Source organism: Lontra canadensis, unplaced genomic scaffold, assembly GCF_010015895.1.
Source record: "Lontra canadensis isolate GAN:19392208 unplaced genomic scaffold, GSC_riverotter_1.0 scaffold3, whole genome shotgun sequence".
NCBI lineage: Eukaryota > Metazoa > Chordata > Mammalia > Carnivora > Mustelidae > Lontra > Lontra canadensis.
The window spans coordinates 23,517,174-23,529,184 of record NW_022630997.1 but is presented as its reverse complement, the minus strand read 5'-3'; positions in this window follow the sequence as shown (position 1 = coordinate 23,529,184).

Below are 12,011 nucleotides of genomic sequence, written 5' to 3'. Positions count from 1 at the left end.
GAAAAATTACAGGCTTACTTAGTTTCAGCCAAAGCTTTAGGGCACCTTGGTGTGCAAGACAACCCCTCCCCTCCTAACGTTTGCCCCAAATGCTTCCAGCTAGGAGCACGCTAGCCTGAGGACATTACTTCAGGTAATTTTTAAAAAGGCCATTTTATAAGGGTTTCAATATCTTTCATTTTGCCAGAGGACAGTTAAGCATTTTAAAATAATGTCTTCGGTGACTCCCTAACCGCGTGTCTCTGCGAGCATCTGCAGAAAAGAATTGGAACCATTTTAGCATAGAATTAAATTTCTTAAATCCATCTCCATTTTTTATCTGGAGAGCTTTGAGGAAAGTGCTTCTGGCTTGAGTTTCCCAGGTTACTTTTCACCCAGCTGTGCTCATCGGTTACAGGGTCATGCCGAATTTACCTCACAAAGATGGTCAAAACCCAATCTCTGATAGTAGGCATGGTGCTGAGTAAAGGCAGTTTGGAAGTGTTTGAGTGTGAGGTCGAAGACGTGTGTTTGCAGGCTGCCGCGTTGCACACTCACTAGGCCTGGGTCATGTCTAGCCGGGGCAGGCACATTTTACGACACAGACACCTCTGGGTTAGTGTCCAGGCATCACCCAGTGGAGAAACATTTCAGGAAGGTCACGGTTCTAGAGGTAACGCTGGCCCAAGGTACAGAAGGAGGGGAGACTCCCTGTGAGGAATGACTCCTTGGGGCTTTCTGCCGCATGCTGGAAGGGCCCTGCGCCCTGCGGGGCTTTGGTGGGCCTGCCACACTGGTGAAGTTGGTGCCCCCTGCCTCCTGTTCCTCATGTGCCCTTGCCCTGGCCACCTGCCATCCTCTCTTGTCCTCGCTGGATGTGGTGACAGACTATTGTCTGTCCTGGCCGCTGAAAGCCTCCAGCTGGGTCTCTTAATGTGTCAGTCTTCAGAGGGATGCAACCTTAACCCAGTTCAGCCCTGGGAGGCCCAGTAAGGGACTGTGGCTTGCTGGGGGCCACCCAGGGAGTGGCAGAACCAGGAATGGCCTCCTGCAGCCTCCCTCTCCCCCTTTTTTCCTTTCTTTTTTCAACACCTGTCTGATTTATCTCCCAACTTTCTGTGGCCTGACGACTAGACCCAGGGGTCTCCACCTCCTAACTTCCCGTTGTGTCCCCTGCTACCACTCCCCTGCCCCATGACAGTCCAGATCACCCTTCTTGCAGGCTGCCAGAAGCAGCTGGTAAAATGGGGGCAGGGACAGGAAGCAGCTACTCTGCCAGACCCCTTCTCATCTGTGAGGTTTCAGGGTGCTTTGCACACCTTGCCACCCCCCAGAGGTCCACAAGGGGGCGGGCTTCTCCCTTCTATGCCAAGCTCAGGGCCCAGTGGTTTCCCCACCAGTGTCCATGAAGTCCAGCATCCACGGACTCCAGCCCAGGGTCTGCTTTTACCCCAAAACAGTGAGAGGCTACAGATTTCTCCGGCTTGCAAGTACTCAGCCTCAGGCCTAGCCAGTGCTGCCTGGGTCCCCTGGAAGAGTCACCCTGGGCTGTGTGGATCTGGATCATCATGTAGTTCCTGAAGTGGCCACCATCTGTGGCCTTTGAGGCCAGCTGGCTCAGGTTTCCAGCATTGCCCACAGACAGCCCACAATCCGACCTACATTGCTCTCAGTATCTCTGGAAAATGGCTCTTGGTTTTGGAAAGTGGGGGTGGGGGGAGCACGTGTTTCAAAGGTCTGGGAGCCATCCCACAGAAGTACCATGCAAGGAATGAGGGATGTTTAGAGAGGTTTTGGTGGCCCCGCCTTCAAATAGTTCAAGGGGTGTTGCAGAAAATACAGGTTCAGACCTGTTTCAAAGGACGGAGCATGCACTCAGGAGGGTGAGTTAGAAGGAAGAAGTTAGCACCATATAAGGAAAACATTTTGAGGCAACTAGAGCCCTTCTGTGATGACACAGGTTACCTCCTGGGCAAGCAAGCTCCCTGTCCATGGAGGCATCCAAACAGAAACTGGAAAACTAACCCAGCATCAGGATTCGGGTGTAGAGGGAGAGAAGTTAGGTTCAATGACCCCCAAGTTCCTTTACAAAATTGAAGAGTTGTGATTCTCTGAGATTTGGTATGCATTAATTCGGTCCCCCAGATCCACACTTGGCTTGGAAATGCAGATTAACTCCAATCTAGGGAGCCGGGACAGCCCCGCATCATCTTCCAGTGGCACTGGGCAGCTCTCACTGATCATTCTGGCAAACCACGGAGCCAGATAGGAAGGTGGGGGCACAGGGGGCCTGACATGTGACCTCACAGAGACACTGAGTCCCCGGTGTTGATTTGATTGCTGGGGACGCTCTCTCCCGCCCTGTGACCAAGAGCTTCCAGCCTGGGGCTTCTTCCCGCTGTGCCATGCTGACCATCCACCTGACCTAGCGCCTGCCACTCTCCTTAGTGCTCCCCAGCCTCCCCAATGCCACGTGCTCCTCCCGGCCTCTGCCCAGCTGTCCTCGCCCTCGGCCTCCTGAGAGCTAGTCCAAGGTAGTAGCAACTGTGTCTCCTCGTTGTAAACTGAACCCCCTCTCCTGGGCCTCCCGGGCCTCCCCAAGAACACGCCCACACACAGTAGGTGTTCTTTGGGAGACAGCTTCTCAGGGCCAGTCAGCACCGGTCAGCTACATCTCTCCAGCTTTGCGGTGCCATGTTTTTTTCTTTGAAAAGTGAAACTTTCATCCTTGAAAAATCTCAAAGGCCGCAAGCTTACACGGCTGTGGTTTAACAGCATGTCACATTCCTGAAACCGAGGCTTCATGGGTATTAGGCCAAACAAGCTTTCCTTCTTTTGAAGTAGACTGAGCTTGAGTTAGAAACCTGGGACAGGGTGGAAACTTAGCCCTGGATTATGCGGTGGGTTTTCTGGGGGAGAGGGCTCCTGTTGCAAGTCTCTGCACCACGTCCCGCCGTGCAGAGGCCGAGCCCCGTGGCGGTGTCGCCGCTGCCAAGCCCCTCCGTGTCCATGGAGGGGTGGGAAATCTGCTCACTCGCTTTTGATCACGGGTGCCTCAAGACTTTTATCTGAAGTCACCAACGGGTTCACTTAACTCATATACGTTGGAAGAAGAGGACAAGGTGCGTGGCTTATATGAGACACTTGACAGAGCATATGAACTAATTCATTGAACACGGACATACTGTCCCATGTAACAGTGGCTTATTTAATGAGAGGGGAGGGGATTGGGTATTCTGCAACGGAAAGTTCTTTTAATGTCAATTAGTCACGGTCTTTTAGAGCTGGAAGGGAGATTACGCCCCGGGTCATGCAAGCCCCTCGGTGTACACCTGAGAAATTACAGGCTCAGAGGAATTTAAAGTCACAACAGAGAATTAGGAATGGCGGGCCAGGGTTCAGTACATTGTGTGATTAACTGTCAATTTAAAAAATTGTGTTGTTTATTTACGCATGCACCAGGGGAAAAGGACAGGTGAGCCGATTCTTGGAGATCAAAGTGCTTCCGGGTTCTTGCTCCTCATCGGGTCTCCGAAGGCATCTGGGCCCTCAGACGCGCCCGGAGAACCTGGCATGGAGGGACCACTGAGGATCTGACATGGAGCCCGAGAAGGTTCGGGCCGCTGGCTTTTCTGGGGCACGGCATCGGGGGCACGGTCTGCCTTTGGTGCGGCCAGATCCTCAGGCATTTTGAGTCTTTTCCACGGCACGGCGGAACATGGCTTCTGTTGTGGTGAAATCATATTCCCCCGCCCTCCGCTCAGATGTGGAGTCCTAACCCTGAGTAGGTGCGTCCGAACCGGACCTTAGTGGGACACAAGGTCTTTACAGAGACGAGCGACTTCATGTGAGGTCTCAGGGTGGGCCCTAATCCAGTAGGACTGGAATCCTTATTAAAGGGGGAAATTTGGATACAGAGGCAGGCACACCCTCAGGGAAGACGATGGGAGGACTCGCATGGAGAAGGGCCTGTAGAGATGGAGGAGTCGGGCCATGTGTCAACGGTCCAAGCAATGCCAAAGCTGGCCGGCCAAGCACCAGAAGCCTGCAAGAGGCAATGACAGATTCCCCTCCAGGTGTCAGAGGGAGCCGACACTTTGATTGTAGACTTTTAACCCCTGCAACTGTGAGACAATACATTTCTGCTCTTCTAAGCCACCAAGTTTGTAGCACTTCTTAACGGAAGCCCTAGAAAACTAATGAAGTGGGCCCAAAGCAAGAAACTGTATTTGTGAGTGACAGTGGCTCTTCCCCACGCCTCAGAGTCCCCTGAAGGGTTTGTTGAAATACAGATCATTGGGCTTCACCCCAGAATATCTGGATTGACCCCCAAATTTGCATTTCTAGCAAGTTCCCAGGTGCTGCTGCTGGTCTCTGGACCACACTTTGAGAATCACCAGTGAAAAGGTTTCTGCTCTCTAAGTCAAGGATCACAGACTTCGAGGAACAGCAGGTAATGTTCACAAATGGGCCCCAGCTGGGGAGAGAGACAGCTGGAGGCAGACGGTGTGCTGATGCAGGGCAGAGAAGTCCCTCGATCCCCTAGTGAAAGGGGCAGGTGCTACTGGGTCCTGGCCTGCCCTCAACCTGCAGGAGTAAAAGTGCTTCTAATTTTTCAGAGGGTGCTGGAAATTCAGATTTGCAATGGGAATAACCTGGTTTTTAGATTTGGTAACTAATTCACGTTTTAAAAAAATATGCAGGCAGAATAAAACTTGTTGGTGGCCCTGCCAGCTGCCATTTTGCAAATTCTTGTGTCTTTGGACCTTGGGGAATTTTCAGAGTTCTTGATAGAGAGTGGCTTTGCCGCATGGTTCCATCTCAGAGGCTCTCATGAGATTGCAGTTAAAACGTTGGCTGGGTCTATATCCTCTGAAGGCTTGATTAAAGCTGGAGGATCTGCTTCCAAAATGGCTCCCTCACGTGGCTGTTGGCAGGAAGCCTCAATACCTTGCCATAGGAATCTCCACAGGACTGCTTGGGTATCTTCACAACATGGCGGCTAGCTTCTCCCAGAGCAAGTGATCAAAAAAAGCAGTAAGAAGCCTCTATGACCTGTCCTCAGAAGTCAAAACCCATAATTTCCATGATGTCCTATTTTTTTTTATTTTTTTTAATTTTTATTTATTTATTTTTTTTAAGATTTTATTTATTTGTCAGAGAGAGAGAGGGAGAGAGAGCAAGCACAGGCAGACAGAATGGCAGGCAGAGGCAGAGGGAGAAGCAGGCTCCCTGCCAAGCAAGGAGCCCGATGCGGGACTCGATCCCAGGACGCTGGGATCATGACCTGAGCCGAAGGCAGCTGCTTAACCAACTGAGCCACCCAGGCGTCCCTCCATGATGTCCTATTTAAAAAAAAATATTTTGCAGTATAGTTGTCATCTCAATATTATACTGATTATACAGGTTAGCCCTATCCAGTGTAGGAGAGAGCCGCATAAAGATGTGACAACCTGGGGGGTGACATGGCGGGCTGGCTACCACACTCAGTTTTTGAATGGACAGGTAGACTCTTCTTCTGCCTTCTCTTTAAACCATTTTCATCTTGTTCCCGGACAGCCACTGATTTCCAATATTTTCATTGTGACCCGTCACCTATGGACACTTATAGCTACCACCAGAAAAAAATTCACGACAAAGGTTTTCAGAATTTCTAAGAGGTCATCTTGGCCATTTAATGATAGAGGAGGGGAACCTTGGGTAAATCTTGAGAGAGTGGGCATATAAGGTCTTCTGTTTGCCAAAGTCTCCAACCAGCCCACTTCATTCACTTAGGTTACTTTTCAGCTTTGTGGTGACTGACTCCAATCTAATCCAATGGTCCTGGTTTGCCTAGGACTCGGGACTTCCAGAGCAACAACTGTAATAGTCCTGGGAAAACTCACATGGATGGCCACCTTAATCAACCTCATTATTTGACCAATCAGGGGAATTCAGTTCAGATAGCAGATGTGAATCAGATCTGTACAACTCAAGGTGTGGTCCCCCTGCCAGCAGCACCCATGTCACCCTGTCACTTGTGAGAGACACACAATTCAGGCCTCCCCTCAGACCTGCTGACTCAACCCTCAGTTTGCCAAGAGTTCCACATGAATCTGATGCGTCATGTAGTTTGAGACTCTCTGGGTAGAAGCAAAACCTGAACTTGGGTTCTCTGAGGACTCAGATTTGCTGTCCATGCGGGTAATACAGACCTAACAATCACCCATTTGTGCTATAGTAATCTGACCTTGACATACACATCTTGCTTTTTTCTTCCTTCCTCCCCTAACCTACGAAAATGAAAAGCGTCTCACATTTCACTGTTGGAAGGAATCTAAAATTCCCAATTCTCACCTGGGTTTGACTAGTGGTTTTCATTAAACACTTTTCACAGTTGAATGTTCTCCCCTCCCCAAACCAAATGCAAAAAAACACATGGATCAGGGGAGATGGCTGGGCATTTAGGTTATTTCCAGGTTCTGAGACTGCAAGCAGCGTGCACTAAGCTTCGCTTTGTACGTGTAGCCTCCTGTGCAAGCCAGTGCTTTACTTCTGTGGGGCTGACTCCTGAAATGGGTCTTGCTGGGTCAATGAGGATGGGCCATGCCATGGAGATCCAAAAGGTTCCCGTCCAAAGAGGAGTGTTTGAAAAAATAGTGGGGTACTTATGTTATGGAAGAGTCTGGAGCCACAACAGAGTGAGTACAGTAGACATGCACTGACCTTGAGGGATGCCTGTGACATGTGGAGGAGAACTGGCTGCCCAGCAACTTAGCGAATCGGTAAGGAGAATGGAAGGGGGTGTTTTGCAAAGACATTAATCACACTTAAAAAATTTTATTTATTTGACAGAGATCACAAGTATACAGAGAGGCAGGCAGAGAGAGAAGAAGGGAAGCAGGCGCCCGCTGAGCAGAGAGCCTGATGCGGGCCTTGATCCAGGACCCTGAGATCATGACCTGAGCCGAAGGCAGAGACAACGCACTGAGCCACCCAGGCGCCCCTTAATCATATTTTCTTCATATGTTTATGGATGCTTCTTCTGGCTGTAAAGAGCATGTGTCGATTTTGTAAGTATGCATTTTAGGACAGAAAAACCAGAGACGCTGCCCTGCCCGAGTCCATGCATCCCTCTCTCTCTGATTTAAGAAACAGTGTCGGAGTTGCCATCTGGGAGGGTCTGATTGGCTGAGTTCAGGTCGCCTACGCACTGGCTACCAATTGCGGAGAGAACAAGTCTGACCTCCTTTGGTCTAAGGGCCTTGCCAGCCTTGTTTGGGGATGCCACTTAAATAGAAGGTGTACAGTGAGGTAATTGACTTTATTTTTGTACAATGCAAGGAAAAATAACAGACAAAATTTATTGAGCGTTTACTATATGTGCTAAGTATTTCCCATTGTCTCACTTCATTCTCACATTTCCATGATACGGGTACAATTTTTTTATTTTGTTTTTTGTTTGTTTGTTTGTTTGTTTTTGATAAAGTTACAATTTTTAATGCCTTTTTTACAGATGGTATCACTGAAGCACAGAATGGCTGTAGCTTGCCCCCCGAGTCACACAGCTGGGGGCGAATGAAGTCAGGATTTGAACCGAGGCTGTCTGAGTGAAAGTCTCTGGTGTTTACATTATATTGCCTCTGGCTTCCTAATACTTGGAACCACACTGATTTTATCTGGAATAAAAATTATTCCTGTTGTCACTGAGCCCTTAGCATGTGTCAGGCCTTATCCTAACTGCTCTACATGAGTTAATTGAGTAAATCCTCACCCCTGGATGAGAAAACTGAAACTCAGAGATATCAGCACAACCACAGCCCCTCTGCTGGTAAGAGGCAGAGCCAGGGTTCCAGCCCAGCAGGTCTGGCTCCCTAGCCCTACACTCAACACTCCAGAGCCATCTGTCCCCTTTACTGAACACACCAGTGTGCTTTTTCTTCTCTATTGATCCCAAAGTAGTTTTCATAAGGGATATAGAAATTTGGGCAATTGTCAGGATAATTCAGCTAAAGCATGGGTTTTATTCAATTTTCTGTTTCATTTTGACATTGAGGATCTGGCCCTAAGCTGATGTCAGCTCAATTAAGTTAAGTTAAATCTGAGCTCTGTCATTTATGGGGATTTGTTGGGAAGAAATCTGAAAAGACAAAGGTAGGTGTGTGTAGGTGTGTGTAGGTGTGTGTGTGTGTGTGAGACAGAGAGAGATTGTGTAGTTCTAAATGTCCATCATTACAGAGATCACGGGAAAGAACAAGAAAGAGAAATGATCAACAGCATTTTCTTATTAAATTATAGCACATATTAAGATATGGCTCTTTGGTGGCGGATTTCTTCAAAAGAGAACTTTCTTGCTAGAGGGAATGTGTTTTTCTAAGTGAAAATACAGTTTATCCTCAATTTGAATTGCAAATCCTTCCAAAAGCAGGGTGGGAAGGAAGGGTAATGCCTGACGGGAATGAGTTCTTTCTATTTGGTTTTATAAAAACTTCCTGAGACAAGCTTTAAAAAAGCATAATTTTTTTAAAAAAATTCAGGTATCCTCCTGATCTGAATATTTTAGATAAATCAAAATAACCAGATAATTTTATACAATATCAACTGGGTTTAAGATGGAAAAAAAAAAGACACTCAATACTTCTGCAGCTGGATGATTGGAAGCAGAAAATTGCAGGGTGTGTTTGGCCAACAGGACTCTAGAGATCAGATTTGTCTCTAGAGGGTAAACCACAGGCTGGAGAACAGGGCTGGAGAGGTGGGGGAAGGAGAGATGGATGAACGTTTGTTTGGCACATGCTGAGCTTGGTGCTAAGTGATTTATATTTGTACCTGGGACCGCATGGGTTCTCCCCCCAGCCTTTGCTGTGAGTGTCATTACAACAAATTTGAGGAGAGACTGACTGAAACTCCAGGAGGTAAAGTGACTGGTTCCAAGTTCCCCAGCTGAGGAACTGGTTGGGAGGTTACTGGAAGAGTTCATATGAGAGGAATCGAGGGCACACTTGGGTGTGTCAAGGAGGGGACGGAGGCCAGAGACACCTGGTGGGGAGACAGACTGGTGAGTAGGAGGAGCCCCTGCTTGATGGCTATGGCGACTGGGCATAGGTGAGGTCCCTGAGAGGGGTGGGGGGACCAAGAGCAGGCACTGGTTTGGGGAAGGGGTAGTTGGGTTTGCGGAGGGGAGACCCACAGGACACCAAGTGGGGGAGTCTGCAGGCTGGTACCAGATCATCTTCTCAGGAGAGCTTAGCTTGTGGAGACAGGTTGGGAGGGAGAGAATGATGTCACTGGGGGGGAGGTGCTGAGACCTCAGGAGGAGGGGGATGAGCCAGAGGTGGACTGGCCAGAGAGGGAGCCGGGAGAGAAGCCATGGGGCCAGAGAGCCAAGGGACAGAGAGCAAGGCTTTGCGGCTTTGTTTTTTTAAAAGCTCTTCAGGCAGTAACTCGAAAGGGCACAGAGCATGATGTAGGCCGGGGAGAGAGAGAGAGAGAGAGAACTAGAAAGGGAAAATGAGACGTTTAAAAAAGAGACATAAAAATTGGATTTTGAGGAAATAGCTTTCATTCTTAAAACAAACAAACAGGACGGAGAGCAGCTTTGTTATCTCGGACTTCCATCTTAATGAACAGGGTGGGCTTCCTGCGTGAATGAAAACACAATGAAATGAAACGGTTTTGTGAGCTTCAGGGGAGGCAAAGGGTCAAGTGAGAAGAAGGAAGAGAAGAGAGGCCTGGGGAGCTGCTATGCAAATGGGGGTGTTTGCAGCCTGGTTGGAGGAGGGGCTATGCAGTCCCAGCACTGGGGGGCCAGGCCGCAGTGGGGGCCTGTCTGGCACTTTCCACGTGTCCCAGAAGGAAAGCCTGGGAGAACAAGTCAGGAAGGGTCAGTTCTCCCTGAGGGATATCCTATATCTAGTTATATATGTTTTATGCTAGCTGGGAACAAACTGGAATATTACATGATTTGACAACAGTGTTAGGCAAATGCATTCCCATGGATTTCATTTTTCCCTTTTCTGTTTTCACTCAAAACTGGAGCTAAAAATATAGGCACAGTATTCCTTAATTTGCAGATCTACCTGGAAAGAATACAGTGTTTTTACTCTCTTCTTTCTCTGTTTTTGAGCAGAAATGCGACTCTCATGGGATCAAGAACAGTAAGCAGTCTCTTACACTTTCTGTCGCACTTTTAGGTACGAGCCTATTAAAATGCTTGGACCATTTAGCAATGGGCCCTGGTTCCCTCTGTTGCTCGTTCTGAGTCGGCCTAATAACTGCTGGTGCTGGCAGCTCTTTTCTGGGGTCTCTGTGGGTAGTGAGCATGGTTGGTGCTCAAGACCTACCTGCAACTGCCCTACCCCCACCCAGCACCCTGGCAGCTGCAGCCAGAAGAGCTGTCCCCAGCTCTTCACAGTCAGTCGGGGACCACCTGGGCAGGAAGCACCCAGGCCCACCCTTAACGCTCTGACCCATGGAGTTTTCCCTCTGGTTCCCAGAGACAATGTGGATTGCCCCCCCCTCCCTGCCCAGGGCCTTTGCACATGCTGTCTTGTCTGCCTGGAATACTCTTCTTCCTCACCTGAACAATCAGCCCCGAGAAGGAGACCTTCTCAGTTATTTCATCTCAACACTGTATCTTTGTCAGCACTTGCTACAACCCCTAAGTATTTTATTTCTTATTTATAAGATCACTTGACTGTCTTTCCAACTAAGCCGAGGGCACTTGATTGTCTGATTTATTGCTTTGCGTTCAAGGTGCCTGCTACACTGTTGGGACTCAGTAAGCATCTGGTGAATGGGAAAAAAAACCCCAAAACAAAACAGTGTTTGGGGAGGGGCCAGATGCTATCTGCTGGAAGGACAGACTGCTGAAGTGAGCTTTACTGGCTTGCTGGCCAGCTAGATTGCTAATCTCACCTGCTTCTCCCTTCTACTTGGTTGATCCATTAGCCACCATCCAGCCTCCTGAGGTCCTGGTAAGCATGTCCCTTCATCTCCTTCCTGCTTTATGGTTTTCGCAGACCCTCAGCTGGCCTCAGACCCAGACATTCAATTCGCTGACGCCAGATCTGCTTATTGGGGCCAGTGTCTCCACTGATCCACTGATCCAAGGCCCCTTTGGCCAGACCTGATGTTCCTGGCCCGGGGAGGCAGCCCCACCCCTGCCAACCCCCATCGCTTGTTTTCCACACAGGGACCAGAAGAAACCCTTAAAAATGCAAGTAGGGTCATGGCACTCCTCTCCTCAGAACCCTGCCAGGGCCCCCATTTCACTCTGAATGAAAGCCAAAGAGAGGTGCGACAGCGTCTGTGGAGGCCCCCTGAGCTTTGGAGGTCAGCCCCCTGGCTGCTCTGTCCCGGCTCCTGTTTCTTCCCTCCTAGCCCCATGTGCATCTGCCCCCTTGCTGTTTGGCAGCCTGGCTGCTGCCTCAGGCTTTCGCACTTGCAGCTACTCAAATATCCAGCAGACTCACTCCTTTCTCACCTTTACGGCCTCACTTGGCTCACATGTCACCTTTTCGGGGAGGCCTTCCTGCCTACCCTATTTAAAATTGCTTCCTTCCTCCCGGGGCCTCCCCTGGGCCTTCCCTCTCCCCTTTCCCAGCTTTGTTTTTTTCCAGACCGCTTTACCACCACTTATTAAGTTCTATTATTTACTTAGTTATCTTGTTAACAACCTGTCTTCCTCACCAAATATAAGGTCCTTGAGGACAAGGATTTTTTTTTTTTTTTTAAACGATGTTAAACCACTGGCGCCCAGCATGAAGTACCTGGCCCATTAGAGGTCTTCAGAAAACACTGTTGAATGAGTGAGTACACGTTTCAGCCAAAAGGCTTCTCAGAAAGAGGTGAGGCTCCTGCGTAATGATAGCCTGCGTAAGGCTGGATGAAGTGGAGTGGTCCCCAGTGCTGGCCAGGACAGCCACCTCTCTCAGCCCCCAGATGAGGAACCCACCCTGAGTTACACATGGGGGAGTCACCCTGGTTGGTTAGCCCCTGGTTGGTCTCAGGGTTCATCAATTTGGGCCAAAAAAGCACCGATTGTGGAGGCT